Genomic DNA, 16,113 nt, shown 5'->3' with positions numbered 1-16,113 from the left:
CCTATGATTGCCACCAAATTGTTTCAAAAATTAAGGCCTCATTTCTAGGTAAAATTATCTAAAAGGAAAATTTTCATGAGGAAATATATTTAGAGATTTATATTAATGTTTCTAGGAAATTTCCTTTTTATACGGTTTTTGCTCTTAATATATCAAGTGTTGATCAATTGTAGGCACCGACTTATGTGAAATAAGCACATGATTGGTTGCATAAACTGATGTTGTTTTGAATTATGAAAAATATCAATAGATTGAATCTACATTATTCTTTAGTGACAAGTTATTGATCATTTAGATTGTGGATGTCAATGATGAAGAACGTGGACCGGTTCATGGAGCTTCTGCAACCATCAATATATACAATCCAACTGTAGAACCTTCACAGTTTACGAATGCTCAAATTTGGATTAATGGTGGTCCAAATGAAACTCCTAATTATATAATGGTTGGATGGACGGTATGTATACAACAATATAGCTTTATTCAACATTTTGTAGTTTTGTAGCCTGTTCTATGTGAATTATTGCTATCCATATTGAGATGGGCCACAACTACTGATTCATAGGATATCAACCTCCAATCATGGCCAAAATTTCCATGGCTGGATTTATGGAACTCTCCTTCATCAAAACTGCACCCCCCCCCCCAAAAAAAAAAAAAGAAAAAAGAGAAAAAAAAAGGGCTTTGCCTTCGTCTTCCAAAAGAAACATTTTAAAAATAAAAGAAAGGCAATTGTTGTCTAATTTTAGTTTTTATACTTGGCTATATCAGGTTAATCCAGGCTTATACAGTGATCATCTTACTCGGTTATTTACATTTTGGACGGTATGTTTAAAACCCTTTGGTTCTTCAATTTTTGTGAAACTAAACATGATAAGGGTTGGTGACACATTATATCATAGTTACTAGCTAATTCATTCTCCCTTGCTACTTGGTAGAAATCAATAGACGATATGATGGTCACTATGGTAGAGTATGCCATCTAATATGTCAAACTTTAGCCTAAAACAAGCATAGAAAGTGGACTTTGATAGAATTTAGTACTTTTTTTTGTTGTAAACTGTTCACTTTAAAGTATAAACCACTAAGGAACTTAGCTACTTGTTTTGAACTGAAACTTGACTAATCAATTGGGTCCTCCCTCATGTGGCTGAGAATACTCTTTGGATTTTTATCTCATGGAAACTAATGAAATCCATTGTGATAGACTTGTTTTTCATTTGTTTCTATTTTTCTTGTTTCTAAAACTTCACCCCCCCCTCCCCTCATCTGAGGCTGCTCTAGCCATTTCTTTCAGATCAAAATCTGATAAGGATTGCAGCCATCAAGTGGACAGACATTTGTCTACCTATATATTTTGCTACATGGCAAGTTATAATAAATTTTTTTTTTTAATTATAAATTTATCTAATTGGATCACAAATATATTTCAAACTGTACAGGGTGATAATTATCAGCATGGGTGCTACAATACTCTTTGCACAGGTTTTGTACAAGTTGACAGATCAGTGACTCCAAGTATTAGTTTAAGTCCAATTTCTATAGTTGGTGGAACTCAATATGTGATCGACGTATATGTTTATCAGGTATAACTTGCTGTTATCAGTATAATAGTATGCAATAGAACAACTGATCATAAAAATTTACTAAACTAGATAGATATTTGTTTTGTTTTTTTCCTTACAGGATCGCAATACTGGGACTGGTGGTTGATAATCTCAAAAGATAATATACATGTTGGTTACTGGCCAAAGTCCTTATTTACTTATTTAGCTGATGGTGCTAAAGGTGTTTCTTGGGGAGGACTTGCAAAGGCTGGTTCTAATGGAGTTAGCCCTCCAATGGGAAATGGTTACTTCCCCTCTGATCCATATGAGGCATGTTATATTCGTGCATTAGAGTATGTGGATATGGACTATCAGATCGCACATCCTCTAACCGTAAATATTCGAGCTGATGCAAAGAATTGCTATAACATACATTATCAAGATTATGTATCTAAAGGAGGAGCTGGTTTTACTTTTGGAGGACCTGGTGGCTCCTGTGGCTAGCTTTCGTCCCCTGCTGCAACATATAATCATTAATAAAAGAATCTGTGTGTGTGTTACCCATGATTCACCAGACTGATCAGAGACTGGACTTTGCTTCCCAAAAGGATTGCATCCGCACCTGCCACGTGCATGTGCGGCCGGACTTGGTGAGCGTGACGGACGCTTCACCCCTGCTCGGGCAGGGGTGAGGCGGTCTTTTCACGCTTCACTGTGTGTCCGGCGCTGCACATGCAGCCCGGGCAGGGTGCTGGTCAAGAGCCGAGTTCCTTTGCTTCTTGGGTTTTGTCATCCTTGTGGATTCATTATCTTCTATACATAAAAAAAGGGCTTTTTAGACATCTTGAGAGCAGAAAAGTAATGTTACAAATTATTTGACACCTTAAGGAGTTAAGGGGTGTCTGTCTAATCCATATAGTTAAGTCAGACAAGTTGACACTATCTTTGCTTCACAAGAGTATTTCTGCATTAGGAATGCTTCTAGGTTTTTTCTGTTCTATGGGAACACTTTCGTAAGATAGTAGCACTTCTGATAATATAATTGAAGGAGGTGTTTCTAGATTTCGGCGAAGGTTCTCAGTTGAGCATGAACTGCGGTCTTGGGAATTTTTGGTAAGTCTTGGGAGTTTGGCATGGTAGGGGTATAAGAATTAGTAGTTGCCGAAGTGCAAAAGCAGTTTTAAAACAAAATGCTTCTTCATTTTCCACTGTTGAGGTAGATTCACCTCGTATACAAAGGATTTTCTACTCCTACGGAGTAAAAAAGTGGTGAAAACACTGCCCTCACCATGGTTTGAGGTATTAGTATCGGATTGGCCGATCTGGTTGATTCATATTGATGGAGACTGATATCAATCCTTGACCGATCCAGTATTAGTGGATTGGTGCAGATAGTAGCAAAAATGGGGAAAGAATGATGAAAGCAGAGCTGATCTAGACTGATACGACTGATCTAGATGGTCGATCTAGACTAATACGTCCGACTTGGATTGATATCGTATCGGTATCGATATAGGCTGAGACCGATATATCGATACCGATAGCGATTACTACAAGTTTAGAACCCTGCCCCCACCCCTTTGTGTTACCAAACGTGGTCTTAATTGATATTTCCCATAATTCTGGCACCCAAATGATCAGGATATTTACAGTGACATAATTGATGTTGAGGTCTCCACCACAATCCACACGGTGGAATTTGAGAACAAAACACCTGTATTTTTAGAGTACCAATAAACTGGAGAAGGTCCACTTTACACGTGATAAAACATAGAACACCATTTGGAATTTAGCTCGTTCCTAGGGAGCTCAGCACGCCCAGGGTTGTGCCGCACACATCCATAGGCATGCTGCATACATTCTTAGGCATGCGCCAAGATGTGTGCGGCACAGCTCAGCCGCTGGATGCCTCTTGGCAGCACCTTGGGTGCTGGGCTCCCTGAAAACGATCCTGATCCCACCATTTGGGCCTTCAGCTTCTTGTCTAGGTGAATGCGTATCTGCGTATCAAATTTTTTTTGGTAATAGTATCTGCTTATGAACGCAGGAGAAGAGTTGTTTCATGGATAAGATTAGGTGCGGTTATGGATCAAGGTGGGTTGGGCCTACTATGTCTAATGTGTGGCAAGATGGGTCTGGCCCAGTTTAACAGTAAATAGACAAGCACGTATTGGGGGGATACCTGAGCGGCCCCCGAATTGTTATCCTCTCCTGTTACAGCATGGTGCTGTAATGCATTATGCGGCACTGCAGAGGCCATATGGCACAGCGGGCCTCACATAGTGCACATGGCCTCTGCAGCTGCCGCACGATGCTTTACAGCACCGTGCTGTAACATCAGAGGATAAAACTTCAGCGACCCCCTGTTATACCCGTTGCAATGCAACCCCGCCAACCTGCTCCTCAACCGTCTCCAAGTAGTGTTAAGCTCAGTGAAGTAGCGTTATTGGGTATATAATAAGCGTTTGCGTTCTAGGGTTTGTGATTATTGCTTTAATATTGATTGCTTGCTTCTTGCAAAAGAATGGCGGTAGTGGTGCTGAAGAATGAAAGGTCACCGAAAAGAGCAGTTCCAGGAAGCCTTCCCCCGATACACTCTTTGCTCCAACCGTCGCAATCCCTACAACTGCGTCCAACCAACCCTCCCCATTACCCACAATTGCCGTCTCTCTAGGTTTTACTCTTCCATTTCGTTAATGTTTTATTCTGAAATAGGAAATGCTACTGTTGTGGTTCTCTTTTGGCTCTAACGTAAGTAACAAACACCATGGCCTTGCCGAATTTTGTTTCCTTCAATTTCAAAGTAAACTCTAAATCAGGTTGCGTTCTACAAGAAATCTAAAGGATTTGCAGTCTTTTTTCTTGATAAACTTACAAAATTCTCTTTATTCACTATATTTTCTTAATAGAAAAGTTCAAGAATCTCCACCCATCAATGAAGAGTAGAGTGCAGTGACGGAATTGCGGCGGTGGAGCAGCGAAGCGGGGAGGAAAGAGAAGAGACAATAGAGAAAATAGACCGGAGAAGGTAAAGGGTGGGTGGACATGGTAACCGGAGAAGGTAAGTTTAGGGGTAAAATTGTCCAAAATATTTTATGTTGGGAGAGGAATACTGTTATGGGTAGTTTTGTAAATCCAAACCAAACATCAACTGGATAGTTTGGTAAAAAGAAACTCAAATATGGGATAATCATGTAGTTTTCTCTAAATAGAACTCTGCCGTGGAGTGTGCGCCCTGCACCCAAATAAAGAAGGGGTGGAAATGAATTGATCGTCCCACCCCCATGAAAGGCGGTAATGATCGCCTATCTGATGCTTCCATGTGCGTTTCCATTGGCCATCGTGTGTGCACAAGAGGCACGCTCCCATGCAGAGTACACTTTCCCAAATCAAATATGTGTGTTCGTAAAATTTCTCTCATCCTTTCTTAGATCTGTGCATGTATGCATAGAGAACATGACATAGTAGTGTCCGTAAAATTTCCTTTATCCTTGTATCTCTTTCCTTCCCTTTGGTTTTTTAATATATTATTTTAGGGAGAAGGTTCCCTACACTGGTCTAGTGCAGTTTTGGGTGAATGAGGAACCCCCTTTGAAACCCCCTTTGAAATCTGACAATAGGGAAGGAACATTTCTGACAAATCGCCTCCTCACATGAACAGTGAGCGGGAGGGCTGGAGTTATGCAAAACTTTTTCCCATTATTTTAGATAAAAAAAAAATCCTTTGCAATGCACTACAGTTCGGGCTTGAGAGCTCGACACAAGGAAGATGCAATCTCCAACGATGCCAAGCTCGAGAAGAAAGAAAGAAAAAACCTGGGTCAATCGAACTTATCAGAAAAGCACATCTAAAGCAAGTTTTGCCTTAGTACAATTGGAGTATAGATGGTAAATAATTAACTTTTACAAATTATATATAGAAGATTTTCTTGCTTAATTTTTGGAGATATGATAAATGGTAAGTATGTATATTCTAAACAGAAGAGAATCCTAATTCATTGGCCCTGTGCAGCATATATGGGATTTTCACTGTAGTAGACTAAGAGTCCTCTTATCCGGGAAGTATATATGGAAAAATGTTAAAAGGATTCTAAAGAGATTTTCTTGCTTAGTTTGAAGATATGATAAATGAAAGGTTAGTATATGATTATTCACCATATATATGCAAAAGAAGCTTATCTACATGACCAGACTTACATATTCTAAACTCTGACACAAACCATTCTTTGTCCAGACTTCATGCTGGCCGGCCAGGCCAGGCCAAGTCAATGCAATGAAGCTGTATGGGTTGAGGTTAGATATGGATTCTCAGTATAATTTGGGGTTGGGGCATCTTCTACAAGCACCCAATCTGTTTAATTCTCAAACCTTATTCATGTTATAAAAGGAATTGGAGATTATTAGCTTTTAGGAATGATCTAATAAAGGAAAAAATTTAAAATATTATTTCTTGCACAATTCAACTTCATTATTGCTTCAAATTTACAAATTAATTGGGTATATAAGTAGGCTAGTATGTGTTGAATTGATAGCAGTAAACAAGTTTTTCCATTTGACTATGGCTTTTTTGGGTGTGGTTACTGGTGTGTCAATGACAAAGGGTTTGAAGGGTATCATTACATTGTTTTTGATCTTTATGTATCTTGTAGATTTGAAAAGCCATGGGGTGGAAGCAAGGAAGATGGTGGAGCAAATTGAAGATGATTTGGAGCTGGAAAGGCAACTCAAGATTCTAAATATGCCTTCTCTCAAGACCATTAGAGTATGGTATCTATACTTTTTGATCTCCAATATTGCAGACCTGTGCAAGCCATGGATGGTTTCTCTCTCCCTCTCTCTCTCTCTCTCTCTCTCATACACACACACATATGGCTGTAAGGATTGAGGGGAGGGGAGGGAGAGGGAGAGAAGAAACCAATGAGAATTCTGTATTTAAGTTTTTTTGATGTTACACAGGATCTATTTTTTTTCCCCAGAAAAAAACCATGTAGAAGGACAGTTTTTAAGTAAAGTTCTAACATTTTGCATTGACTTTACCTGCAACTTTTCTTTTCCATCCTATGCCTTTAACCTAGAAACAAATGGAACAAAAAAAGATCGAATCAAAGAAACCAGGAAAACATGGTGAGAGCATCGGAAGTTTGATCCTTCTTGGTTATTTATTTTTCTTGTTGTAGACAAAAGAGGGTGATATCCTTGATTGTGTTGATTTCTATAAGCAACCTGCTTTGGCAAATCCATTGCTTAAAGACCACAAAATCCAGGTTTGCCATTCTCTCATCTATTTATTTATTTTATTTATAAAATTTCACAAATGCATTACTTTGGAATGGAGGGAAGTAAATTACTTTTGAAAAGTAAAAGCAAAACACTAACTTAAAGTCATATTAATATGATTATTGAATTTATAATACTATGATTTCTTTGCAGATGAAACCTAGTTTTATCTCGAAAGGAGAAGCAAATAAAACTTCGTCAGCAACTGAAACTTTTCAAATTATTTTTAAGCGCGAAAAATGTCCCCAAGGAACAGTTCCCATTCGAAGGACTTCAAAAGAAGATCTTTTACGGGCTAGAGCTTTATCAAGAATATTCACTCCCAATATCAGCCAAAGCAAGATACATTTCTCTGGACAATATGTAAGCAATCCCTGCCTTATAATGTGGATAATTCATGTCTCAACTGAGACTTATCGCGGCTAAATTGTGTCGGTTGTACTAATTTTTTTTTCCATCATTCAACTCTATTAATAGGCTTTACAATTTGGATTCCAATGGCAAGATTTTCTGTAGATAAGCATGGCTAAGGAGATATTTCTTGATGGGTGGCATGGTTATACCATATGGAGGGCTGATATGGTCCTCAGTGGATAATTACTAGATAAAGCATGTCTTGGACTATTTATATATGAAATTTCATGGTCAACCATGAGACCTGTCACTTAGGGGTTTTTCTCCCCCTTGTATTTTTAGCTGTCAAATCAGTAGAAGTCTCAAAGATTTATATGAAAATTTTAACCATTGGATAGAAGAGAGGTCATATGGATTAGAAATTCACTTGGCTTACCATGTATTCAGCCATTTTCCTACATGTCCCAATCTTTATCAAAATTGAGTTACTAGATGTATCACATGTAGTAATGCTTTTATGCTGAAATTTAGAAAGAGTTAACGAAGTTGTGGCAACCTTATGTGCTTAGAAACTTTGGATTTTTGCTAAGCCACCATATGGAAACTAAAAGCAGTCCAAAGGATGCTCATCGAGAGAAACTATGCCACATTGAAGCCTGTGATTGCCACCAGCTTTTTTAAGAATTAAGGCACCATTTGTAGGAAAAAATGATCTAGAAGGAAATATTTTTCATGGAATTTTGTTTTAAAGATTAATATATTAATGTTTCTAGAAAATTTTCTCTTTGTATGTTTTTTGCTCAGATTCCAGTGTAGTCCGGAAAAGGAGCAAAAATATATTGAAGAATTGTTGGCACTGATTTATGTGAAATAAGCACATGATTGGTTGCAGAAACTTATGTTGGTTTGAATTATGAAAATAGAAATAGATTGAATCTTCATTATTCTTTAGTGAAAAACATTTTGTTAACCTCAAGAATTGATGATCAATTCAGATTGTGGATGTTAATAAAGAGGATTCTGATATAGTTCATGGAGCTTCTGCAACCATCAATGTATACAATCCAACTGTAGAACCTTCGCAGTTTACAAATACTCAAATTTGGATTAATGGTGGTCCAAATGACAACCCTAATTATATAATGGCTGGATGGACGGTATGTATGCAACAATCTAGATTAATTTTTTATTTTATTTTATTTATTTTTTCTCAAAAGAAAATAATGGTAATTGTTATTTAACTTTAGTTTCTATATTTGACAAAATCAGGTTAATCCAGGCTTATACGGTGATCATCTTACTCGGTTGTTTACATTTTGGACGGTATGTTTTAAACCCTTGAGTTCTCCAGTTTATGTGAAACTAAACAAGACTTACAAGGGTTGGTGATACATTATATCACAATTAAACCCCCTTTTCAGTCTCAAGTCTCAACGAATGGGAAAATTTTATTATATATTTATGTATTTGAATCACAAATTAATATTTCAAACTGTACAGGGTGATAACTATAAGAATGGGTGCTACAATACTCTTTGTACGGGTTTTGTACAAGTTGACAGCTCAGTGACTCCAAGTGATACTATATCTCCAGTTTCTATAGCTGGTGGACCTCAATATGAGATCAAAGTCTCTGTTTTTCAGGTATAACACTATAACTTACATTATCTTTTATTTTTTAATGCATACCAAACACTGCCTTGAAGTCCAAAATCCTATGAATTATGTTTCCTTTACTAATATCTTTTGATTAAACTAAATCATTAAATCACATTTAGATCACTTTCACTAATTATTTTTGGGATATTAAATCTCTTGGTATTCTATGCCCAAATATAAAATATAAAAGTATATATTACCCATCTCACGTTTTCTTTGATGTCGATCTCAAGGTTTATGAGATTATATCGTGTATATGTATAACACAATACATACTTAACATCTTGACTTTAAAGAAAATTAAAATCATGGCATTCTTTGGTAAATCATATCGTAAATCTTTAAATCAATCTTTTTTCTGGGACGATGTATGACATTGATCCACCATAACACCTAAATATGAACCGCCACGTGAAGATCCTTCAGTAGGAATATGGGTGCAACATGGTCGAGTCGGGCCGGGCTTTATTAAACCCTAGCCCAATCCTGAGTCTCCTTAGCTGGGCCTGGCATGACCCAACCCTGACTCAGGATCTGAAAAATCTAACCCTGACCCGTCCTCAGGGTTGGGCTGGGTTGGGGAAAAAAATTATCATTTTTACTTAAAATAACACTATAATAAAATATTTATATCACTTATTATCTTTATATATAATATATTATATAACAAAATATAAGTGACATTTAAAGTTTACATAATATATACTATATCAATATATGTTTTATAGTATAACTTAAAACAGGGTTGGGCCGGGCCAGGCTCAGCCTGAGGTTTCAACCCTGATCCAACCCGACCCTGACTCAAGATTATAAATTTTCAACCTTGACCCGCCCTCAGGGCCAAGATATCTCAGCTTAGACCCTATGCGGGTTTAGAATGAGTTCGGTCCGACAGAGCCAAACTTGCACCCCTAAGTAGAAATAGTGACCAATAGAACAACTGATCATAAGAATTTACTAATTAGATATTTGTTTTTTTTTCTCACTACAGGATCGCAACACTGGGAATTGGTGGTTGACAATAAATGGTAATATAAGTGTGGGTTATTGGCCAAAGTCCTTATTTAATTCTTTAGTTGATGGTGCAAAAGGTGTTTCTTGGGGAGGACTAGCAAATGCTGATTCAAATGGGATTAGCCCTCCAATGGGAAGTGGTCGTTTCCCTCGTGATTCATATCCATGTTATTTTCATACGATAGAATTTTTGGACGTGGATTATAATCTCGCACATCCACTAACACAACAAAGCATAAAGACACGTGTGGATGGAGATATTTGCTATGATATAAATTATGAAGAATATGACTCGAGAAAAGGAGCTGGTTTGACATTTGGAGGACCTGGTGGCTCCTGTGGCTAGTTTTCCTTATAATCTTGATATGTTTTTGTTAAATTTTATCATCAATAAAAGAATATCTCTCTCTCTCTCTTGTGTGTCTATATGTGTGCTGTGTGCTCTTGTCCTTTATTATAACACCAAAGCAGTGGATTAGTGGGAGGATCACCACAAGTAATGCAAGTAGCTGCAACCCAAAAAACATCTGTTAGAATTATAGGTACGATTTGGTGGAAGCGAATTCAAACTGTTGCAATCAATAGAAGAAATCGATTTAAATATCATAACAATACTTAGTGTTTCGATCGTTACCTGAAATTTTACAAGCACAAAGCCTCCACGCAATCTTAGCCCTATCGCATTGAGTCTCACACACACGTACAAATTTTCATTCTCTTAAATGCAAGCTCTTCCGCAATCTTTTAGCAAAACCTTGATCACAGACTGGGTAGAAGAGACTAAAGAAGATAGAAAACTTCAACTATTGTGTTCAATAATTATGGGAGTGTGTACAAAATTTTTTCACAAAATCCTACTATTAAGTGATGTCATAATTACCAAATTACCCTTGAGTTTTCTTAATAGAAATCGAAATTCGATTCCTAACTGAATTCCTTTTCCAACAATATCATCCATGGACAGTAGGATATAATGTTGTATGGTTTGAATAGCTCAAAAATGTTGCAATTCTGGAGTCCTTATTGTAGATCGTGATGTTACAACTTCCACTCAATCTCATGGTGTTTCTCTTGTAGTTTTGGTGCTCTTGTGACTCCCTCAAGGTTTGGCAAATTTTCTTTTTTGTTTTTTTAAATTTTTAAGGAAAAAAAAATTCTTGCTTAATTTGAAGATATGGTAAAAATTAAGTATTTAATTATTCACCATATATTTGCAAAAGTACCATAAAACAGGGACTTGACTCCTTTCCAGCACTCTGCCCGGGCTGCACATGCAGCTCCAGACAGAGTGAGACGTGAAAAGACCACCTCACCTCTGCCCGTGCGCCTTGCCCGAGCAGGGGTGAGGTGGTCTATTCACGCCTCACTCTGTCCGATGCTGCACATGCAGAACAGGCAGGATCTTTTTGGTAAAGACAGAACTAGGTTTACATGTTCAAAAACTCCAAACAAAGCATTCTTTTCCAAGCTTCATGCTGGGCCGGGCCAAGTCGCCACTGGGCCAGGCTGCCTACTGAGATTATGAAAACATTTGTTTCTCTGGTTTTTTAATTTATGGGTAATTTACATTTATCACCCCTGAGGTATCACGTAAGTATAATAAAACCCCTTAGTTTTGAAAAATTCTATATAACCCCTTGAGGTTCACAAAAGTTAACACATGACCCCATTCCGTTAGTTTATGACTAACAACGTTAAAAACATGGGATAAACTTACAAAAATGCCCTTACAAAAAAGAAAAAAAAAAAACAACCTGCAATTCATCTTTCCCAAATCATTTAGGGTTTGAAAAAAAGGGAAGATGAGTTGCAGGTTAGATTGGAGCCGTTTTAATTATAAGATTAACAAGAGAAGTCCAGGTTAAATGACCCGCGGCCGGAGCTTTACGAGCAAAATGTAATTAAATGATCATCTTCTATACTCTCCTCCACCTCTATGGCATTGCCTGTGTGTTGCAATCCGTTTTCAGACTTGTGATTTCTTAGGGCCTACAAAAGTACTTTTCATTCCTCCGAACGAAGAACATAAAAGAAGAAAAAGAAAAGGGAAAAGACGGTTGTCATGAACGTTTAAACTTCAAAATTCCAAACCCTACAATCAAAACAGGGAGAAAAATTGGGGAAAAACAAAGAAATTAAATAAAAAACAAGAGCTGTGATCCAATAGATTTAAAATGAAAAGGAAACTAAGTTCCGATTGAAGGAAGACCATTAAATTCATTCATTCGAAATTCAAGAGCTACGAACCAAGATGTTGTGCATCATGTCCTTGAATTCAACGCAGCCATCCTGATTGCAGTCAACAGAGAAGATCATACGCTTAACTCGTCCGATGTCTCGGCCTTCGGGCATCCCTAATTTCCTGAGGACTACCTGCAATTTCTATGCCGAGATGAAGCCGTTGCCATTCTCGTCAAACACCTTGAATGCCTCCATTAGATCCGCATCCTCCTGCGACGACGATTTCGCTTCTACTGCTTCCCATTGTCCTCGCCACCACGTAGACGATTCTTCTGGGATGAGAATGAGATGAGAATATTGACAAATCCGTTGGCATTTATACCTGTACAAGGTTGTCCTGGATGTTCTTCCTTCCAGATTGAACCAAAGATTATCATCGTAGCTTGATGCAATTCATTTACCCTTTTTTCAAACCCTAAACAATTTGGGGAAGATGAGTTGCAGGTTTTTTTTTTTAATTCTTGCAAAGGCATTTTTGTAAGTTCACCCTATGTTTTTAACGTTGTTAGTCATAAATTACCGGAATGGAGGCATGTGTTAATTTTTGTGAACCTTTGGGGGTTACACAGAAATTTCCAAAACTAGGAGATCGATTTTATTATACTTACGTGATACCTCAGGGATGGTATGTGTAAATTACACTTTATTTATTGGACAACTTACCCTCATTCATTTATTGGTTTTTATTTTTGGTAAATTTTCATTATTGCTGCATTGTAAAAATTAATTGTTTAGGCATAATATAAGTAGTTAGTACCAGGCCGATCTGTGTTGCATTGAACATGTAAACAAGTTTTTCCCAATCGAGAGACTATTATGGCTTTTTTTGGGGTGGTTACTACTAGTGTTTCCATGACAAAGGGTTTGCACGGTATGATCACATTGTTTTTGGTTTTTATTTATCTTGAAGATTTAAAAAGCTATGGGGTGGAAGCAAGGAAGATGGTGGAGCAAATTGAAGAAGATAATTTGGAGCTGGAAAGGCAACTCAAGATTCTAAATATGCCTCCTCTCAAGACCATTAGAGTATGGTATCTATACTTTTTGATCTCCATTGCAGACCTGTGCAAGCCATGGATGGTTTCTCTCTCTCTCTCTCTCTCTCTCTCTCTCTCTCTCTCACACACACACACACACACACAAGCGGGTGATATCCTTGATTGCATTGATTTCTATAAGCAACCTGCTTTGGCAAATCCATTGCTACCACAAAATCCAGGTTTATCATTCTCTCATCTATTTATTTACTTCACCTGCTTCCCATAAGAAATCAGGGCCATCGGGATCAAATTTTATAAAATTTCACAAATGCATTACTTCGGAATGGAGGGAAGTAAATTACATTTGAAAAGTAAAAGTGAAATGCAAACTAAAAATCATACCAATATGGTAATTGAACTTATAGAACTGTGATGATTTCTTTGCCGATGAAACCTGGTTTTATCCTGAAAGATAACGTACTCTTGTTGAGACACTGCATGCCTAAGTTTATTTTTGGTGATTCCTTACTTGTGTTCGTAAGTGTAAAAGATTATTTTTCATTGCTAGCTTTTGATGTTCGGGGATGCTTCATCCTTTCGAAGGCTATTGTATTGATATTCCCGCTGAAATAGATTCATTATTAATTCTTGGGAGCTCAATATCTAGTTCAATAGCACCTCGAGAGACTCCTCCTAATCGGAGTGTGTGTGCTCTTGATTGTATAGGATTTTTCCCTTCTTTTTTACTTTGCGGTAAATGGATCAAGATGGGTTGGGCCTACTATGTTCAATATGTGGTAAAGTGGGTCTGGCCTAGTTTCTTTTTCTTCGTTTTTTTTGTGGTAAAGGTCTGGCCCAGTTTAACTGTAAATAGACAAGCCTTCTGGAATTATTGTTGATCAATCAATTGATGGGAATAGGTTTGCGCCATTGCAGGATGTTGAGCCTGCTGTGATTGGTGAAGATGGAGTTGAGGTTTCTACTGTACCTCGTGTTCGTGAACGCAGTCCGGGTCGGGGCAGCCCCTTGCATTGCTCGACTTCTCCTACCTCGCTTTAATGAATCTTAGAGCGTGGAATACTCGGGGTTTAAGTGACCCCGGTAAGCGCAGTGGATGTTGGAATTGTTGTACCAATAGTGATATTGTTGACTCTGGTCGGATTTGGGTGCTGTGGAACCCGGACTTGGTCTCTCTGCAGCCTATTTTAGTGACTTCTCAACTAATTCATGTCCAAGTCTTCATTAAGGAGAGCCATCAGGTGTAGGTGCACTCAGATTCTGTGGTGGTGGTGCAAATGATTGTGGGATCCTTTCATTCCCAATGGGACGCATTATGGTTGCTTGAGGAAATTCGTTGCTTGCGCGATAGCTTTCGCAGTTGTAGCTTTATATATCATGTCAGGGAGATCAATGGCTGTGTTGACTATTTGGCTAGTTTTGTGCATTTAACTCATGAAGTTGATTTTAGTCTTGATTGTCTTCCAGAAGCTCTTTCCTCTATAATAAAGAATGACGCTAATGGAATGACATATTACAGGTTGTAAGATCTAATTATTTCCTATTAATATAAGCTCCTTTTAACCAAAAAAAAAAAAGAAAAGACAAACACGTATTGGTAGAGGTATAAATAAATAGCCGAAATCTGTTTCCGTATCCGTTTAGCACCATAAACGGATGCGGATAAGGATAGACTATAGCTATCCGAAAAACAATATTTACATGTAAACGGATAAAACATTCGATCCGAATCCGTGTCTGTATCCGTTTAGCACTATCTGAATCCATCTGAAAGCTAATCGGATGCGGATGCAGATATAGCACTATATGAGCCGAATCCGATCCGTTTACATCCTTACGTATTGGCCGATGCCTTAGCGAACCCCTGTTATACCCTTTGCAATGCAACCCCGCCGACTAGCTCCTCAACCGTCTCCAAGTAGTGTTAAGCTCAGTGAAGTAGCATTCCTGGGTATAATATAATAAGCGTATGCGTTCTGGGGTTTGTGATTATTGCTTTAATACTGATTGCTTGCTTCTCGTAAAAGAATAGCGGTAGTGGTGTTGAAGAATGAAAGGTCACCGAAAAAAGCAGTTCCAGGAAGCCCCGATACACTCTTTGCTCCAACCGTCGCAATCCCTGCAACTGTGCCCAAACCAAGCCTCCCCATTACCCACAACGGCCGTCTTTCTGGGTTTTACTCTTCCACTCCGTTAATGTGTGTTTTTTTTTTCCTTTCTAGGTTTGTGTTTCTGAAATAGTAAATGGTACTGTTGTGGTTCTCTTTTGGCTCTAATGTAAGTGACAAACACTATGGCCTTGCCTAATTTTGTTTCCTTCAATTTCAAAGTAAACTCTAAATCAGGTTGCGTTCTACAAGAAATCTTAAGGATTTGCAGTCTTTTTTTCTTGATAAACTTACAAAAATCTCTTTATTCACTATATTTTCTTAGTAGAAAAGTTCAAGAATCTCCACCCATCAATGAAGAGTAGAGTGCAGTGACAGAATTGCGGTGGTTGAGCAGCGAAGCGGGGAGGAAAGAGAAGAGACGGTACAGAAAATAGATCGGAGAAGGTAAACGGTGGATGGACATGGTGACCGGAGAAGGTAAGTTTAGGGGTAAAATTGTCCAAAATATTTTATGTTGGGACAGGAATACTATTCTGGGTAGTTTTGTAAATCCAAACCAAACATCAACTGGATAGTTTGGTAAAAAACTCAAATGTGGGATAATCATGTAGTTTTCCCTAAAAAGAACTCTGCCCCACCCAAACAAAGAAGGGGTGGAAATGAATTGATCGTCCTACCCCCATGAAATGCGGTAATGATCGCCTATCTGATGCTTCCATGTGCGTTTCCATTGGCCATCGTGTGTGCACAAGAGGCACGCTCCCATGCAGAGTACACTTTCCCAAATCAAATATGTGTGTTTGTAAAATTTCTCTTATCCTTTCTTAGATCTTTGCAAGTATGCATAGAGAACATGACACAGTAGTGTCCTTAAAATTTCCTTTATCCTTGTATCTCCTTCCTTCCCTTTGG

General features: G+C 38.0%; 1 long non-coding RNA gene across 1 annotated transcript; it reads left to right on the top strand.

The window, feature by feature from the left end:
* The first annotated feature begins 298 nt into the window (after positions 1 to 298).
* Positions 299 to 8,789, top strand: LOC122664146. Its single transcript, XR_006333298.1, has 3 exons — positions 299 to 457; positions 8,448 to 8,501; positions 8,679 to 8,789. It is a non-coding gene; the product is annotated as an uncharacterized LOC122664146 (long non-coding RNA).
* Positions 8,790 to 16,113: the final 7,324 nt, after the last annotated feature.

The sequence above is a fragment of the Telopea speciosissima genome, chromosome 1 (assembly GCF_018873765.1).
Source record: "Telopea speciosissima isolate NSW1024214 ecotype Mountain lineage chromosome 1, Tspe_v1, whole genome shotgun sequence".
Classification (NCBI taxonomy): Eukaryota; Viridiplantae; Streptophyta; class Magnoliopsida; order Proteales; family Proteaceae; genus Telopea; species Telopea speciosissima.
Note: the sequence above shows the minus strand (reverse complement) of the source record. Positions and strands in the feature narration are given on the sequence as shown.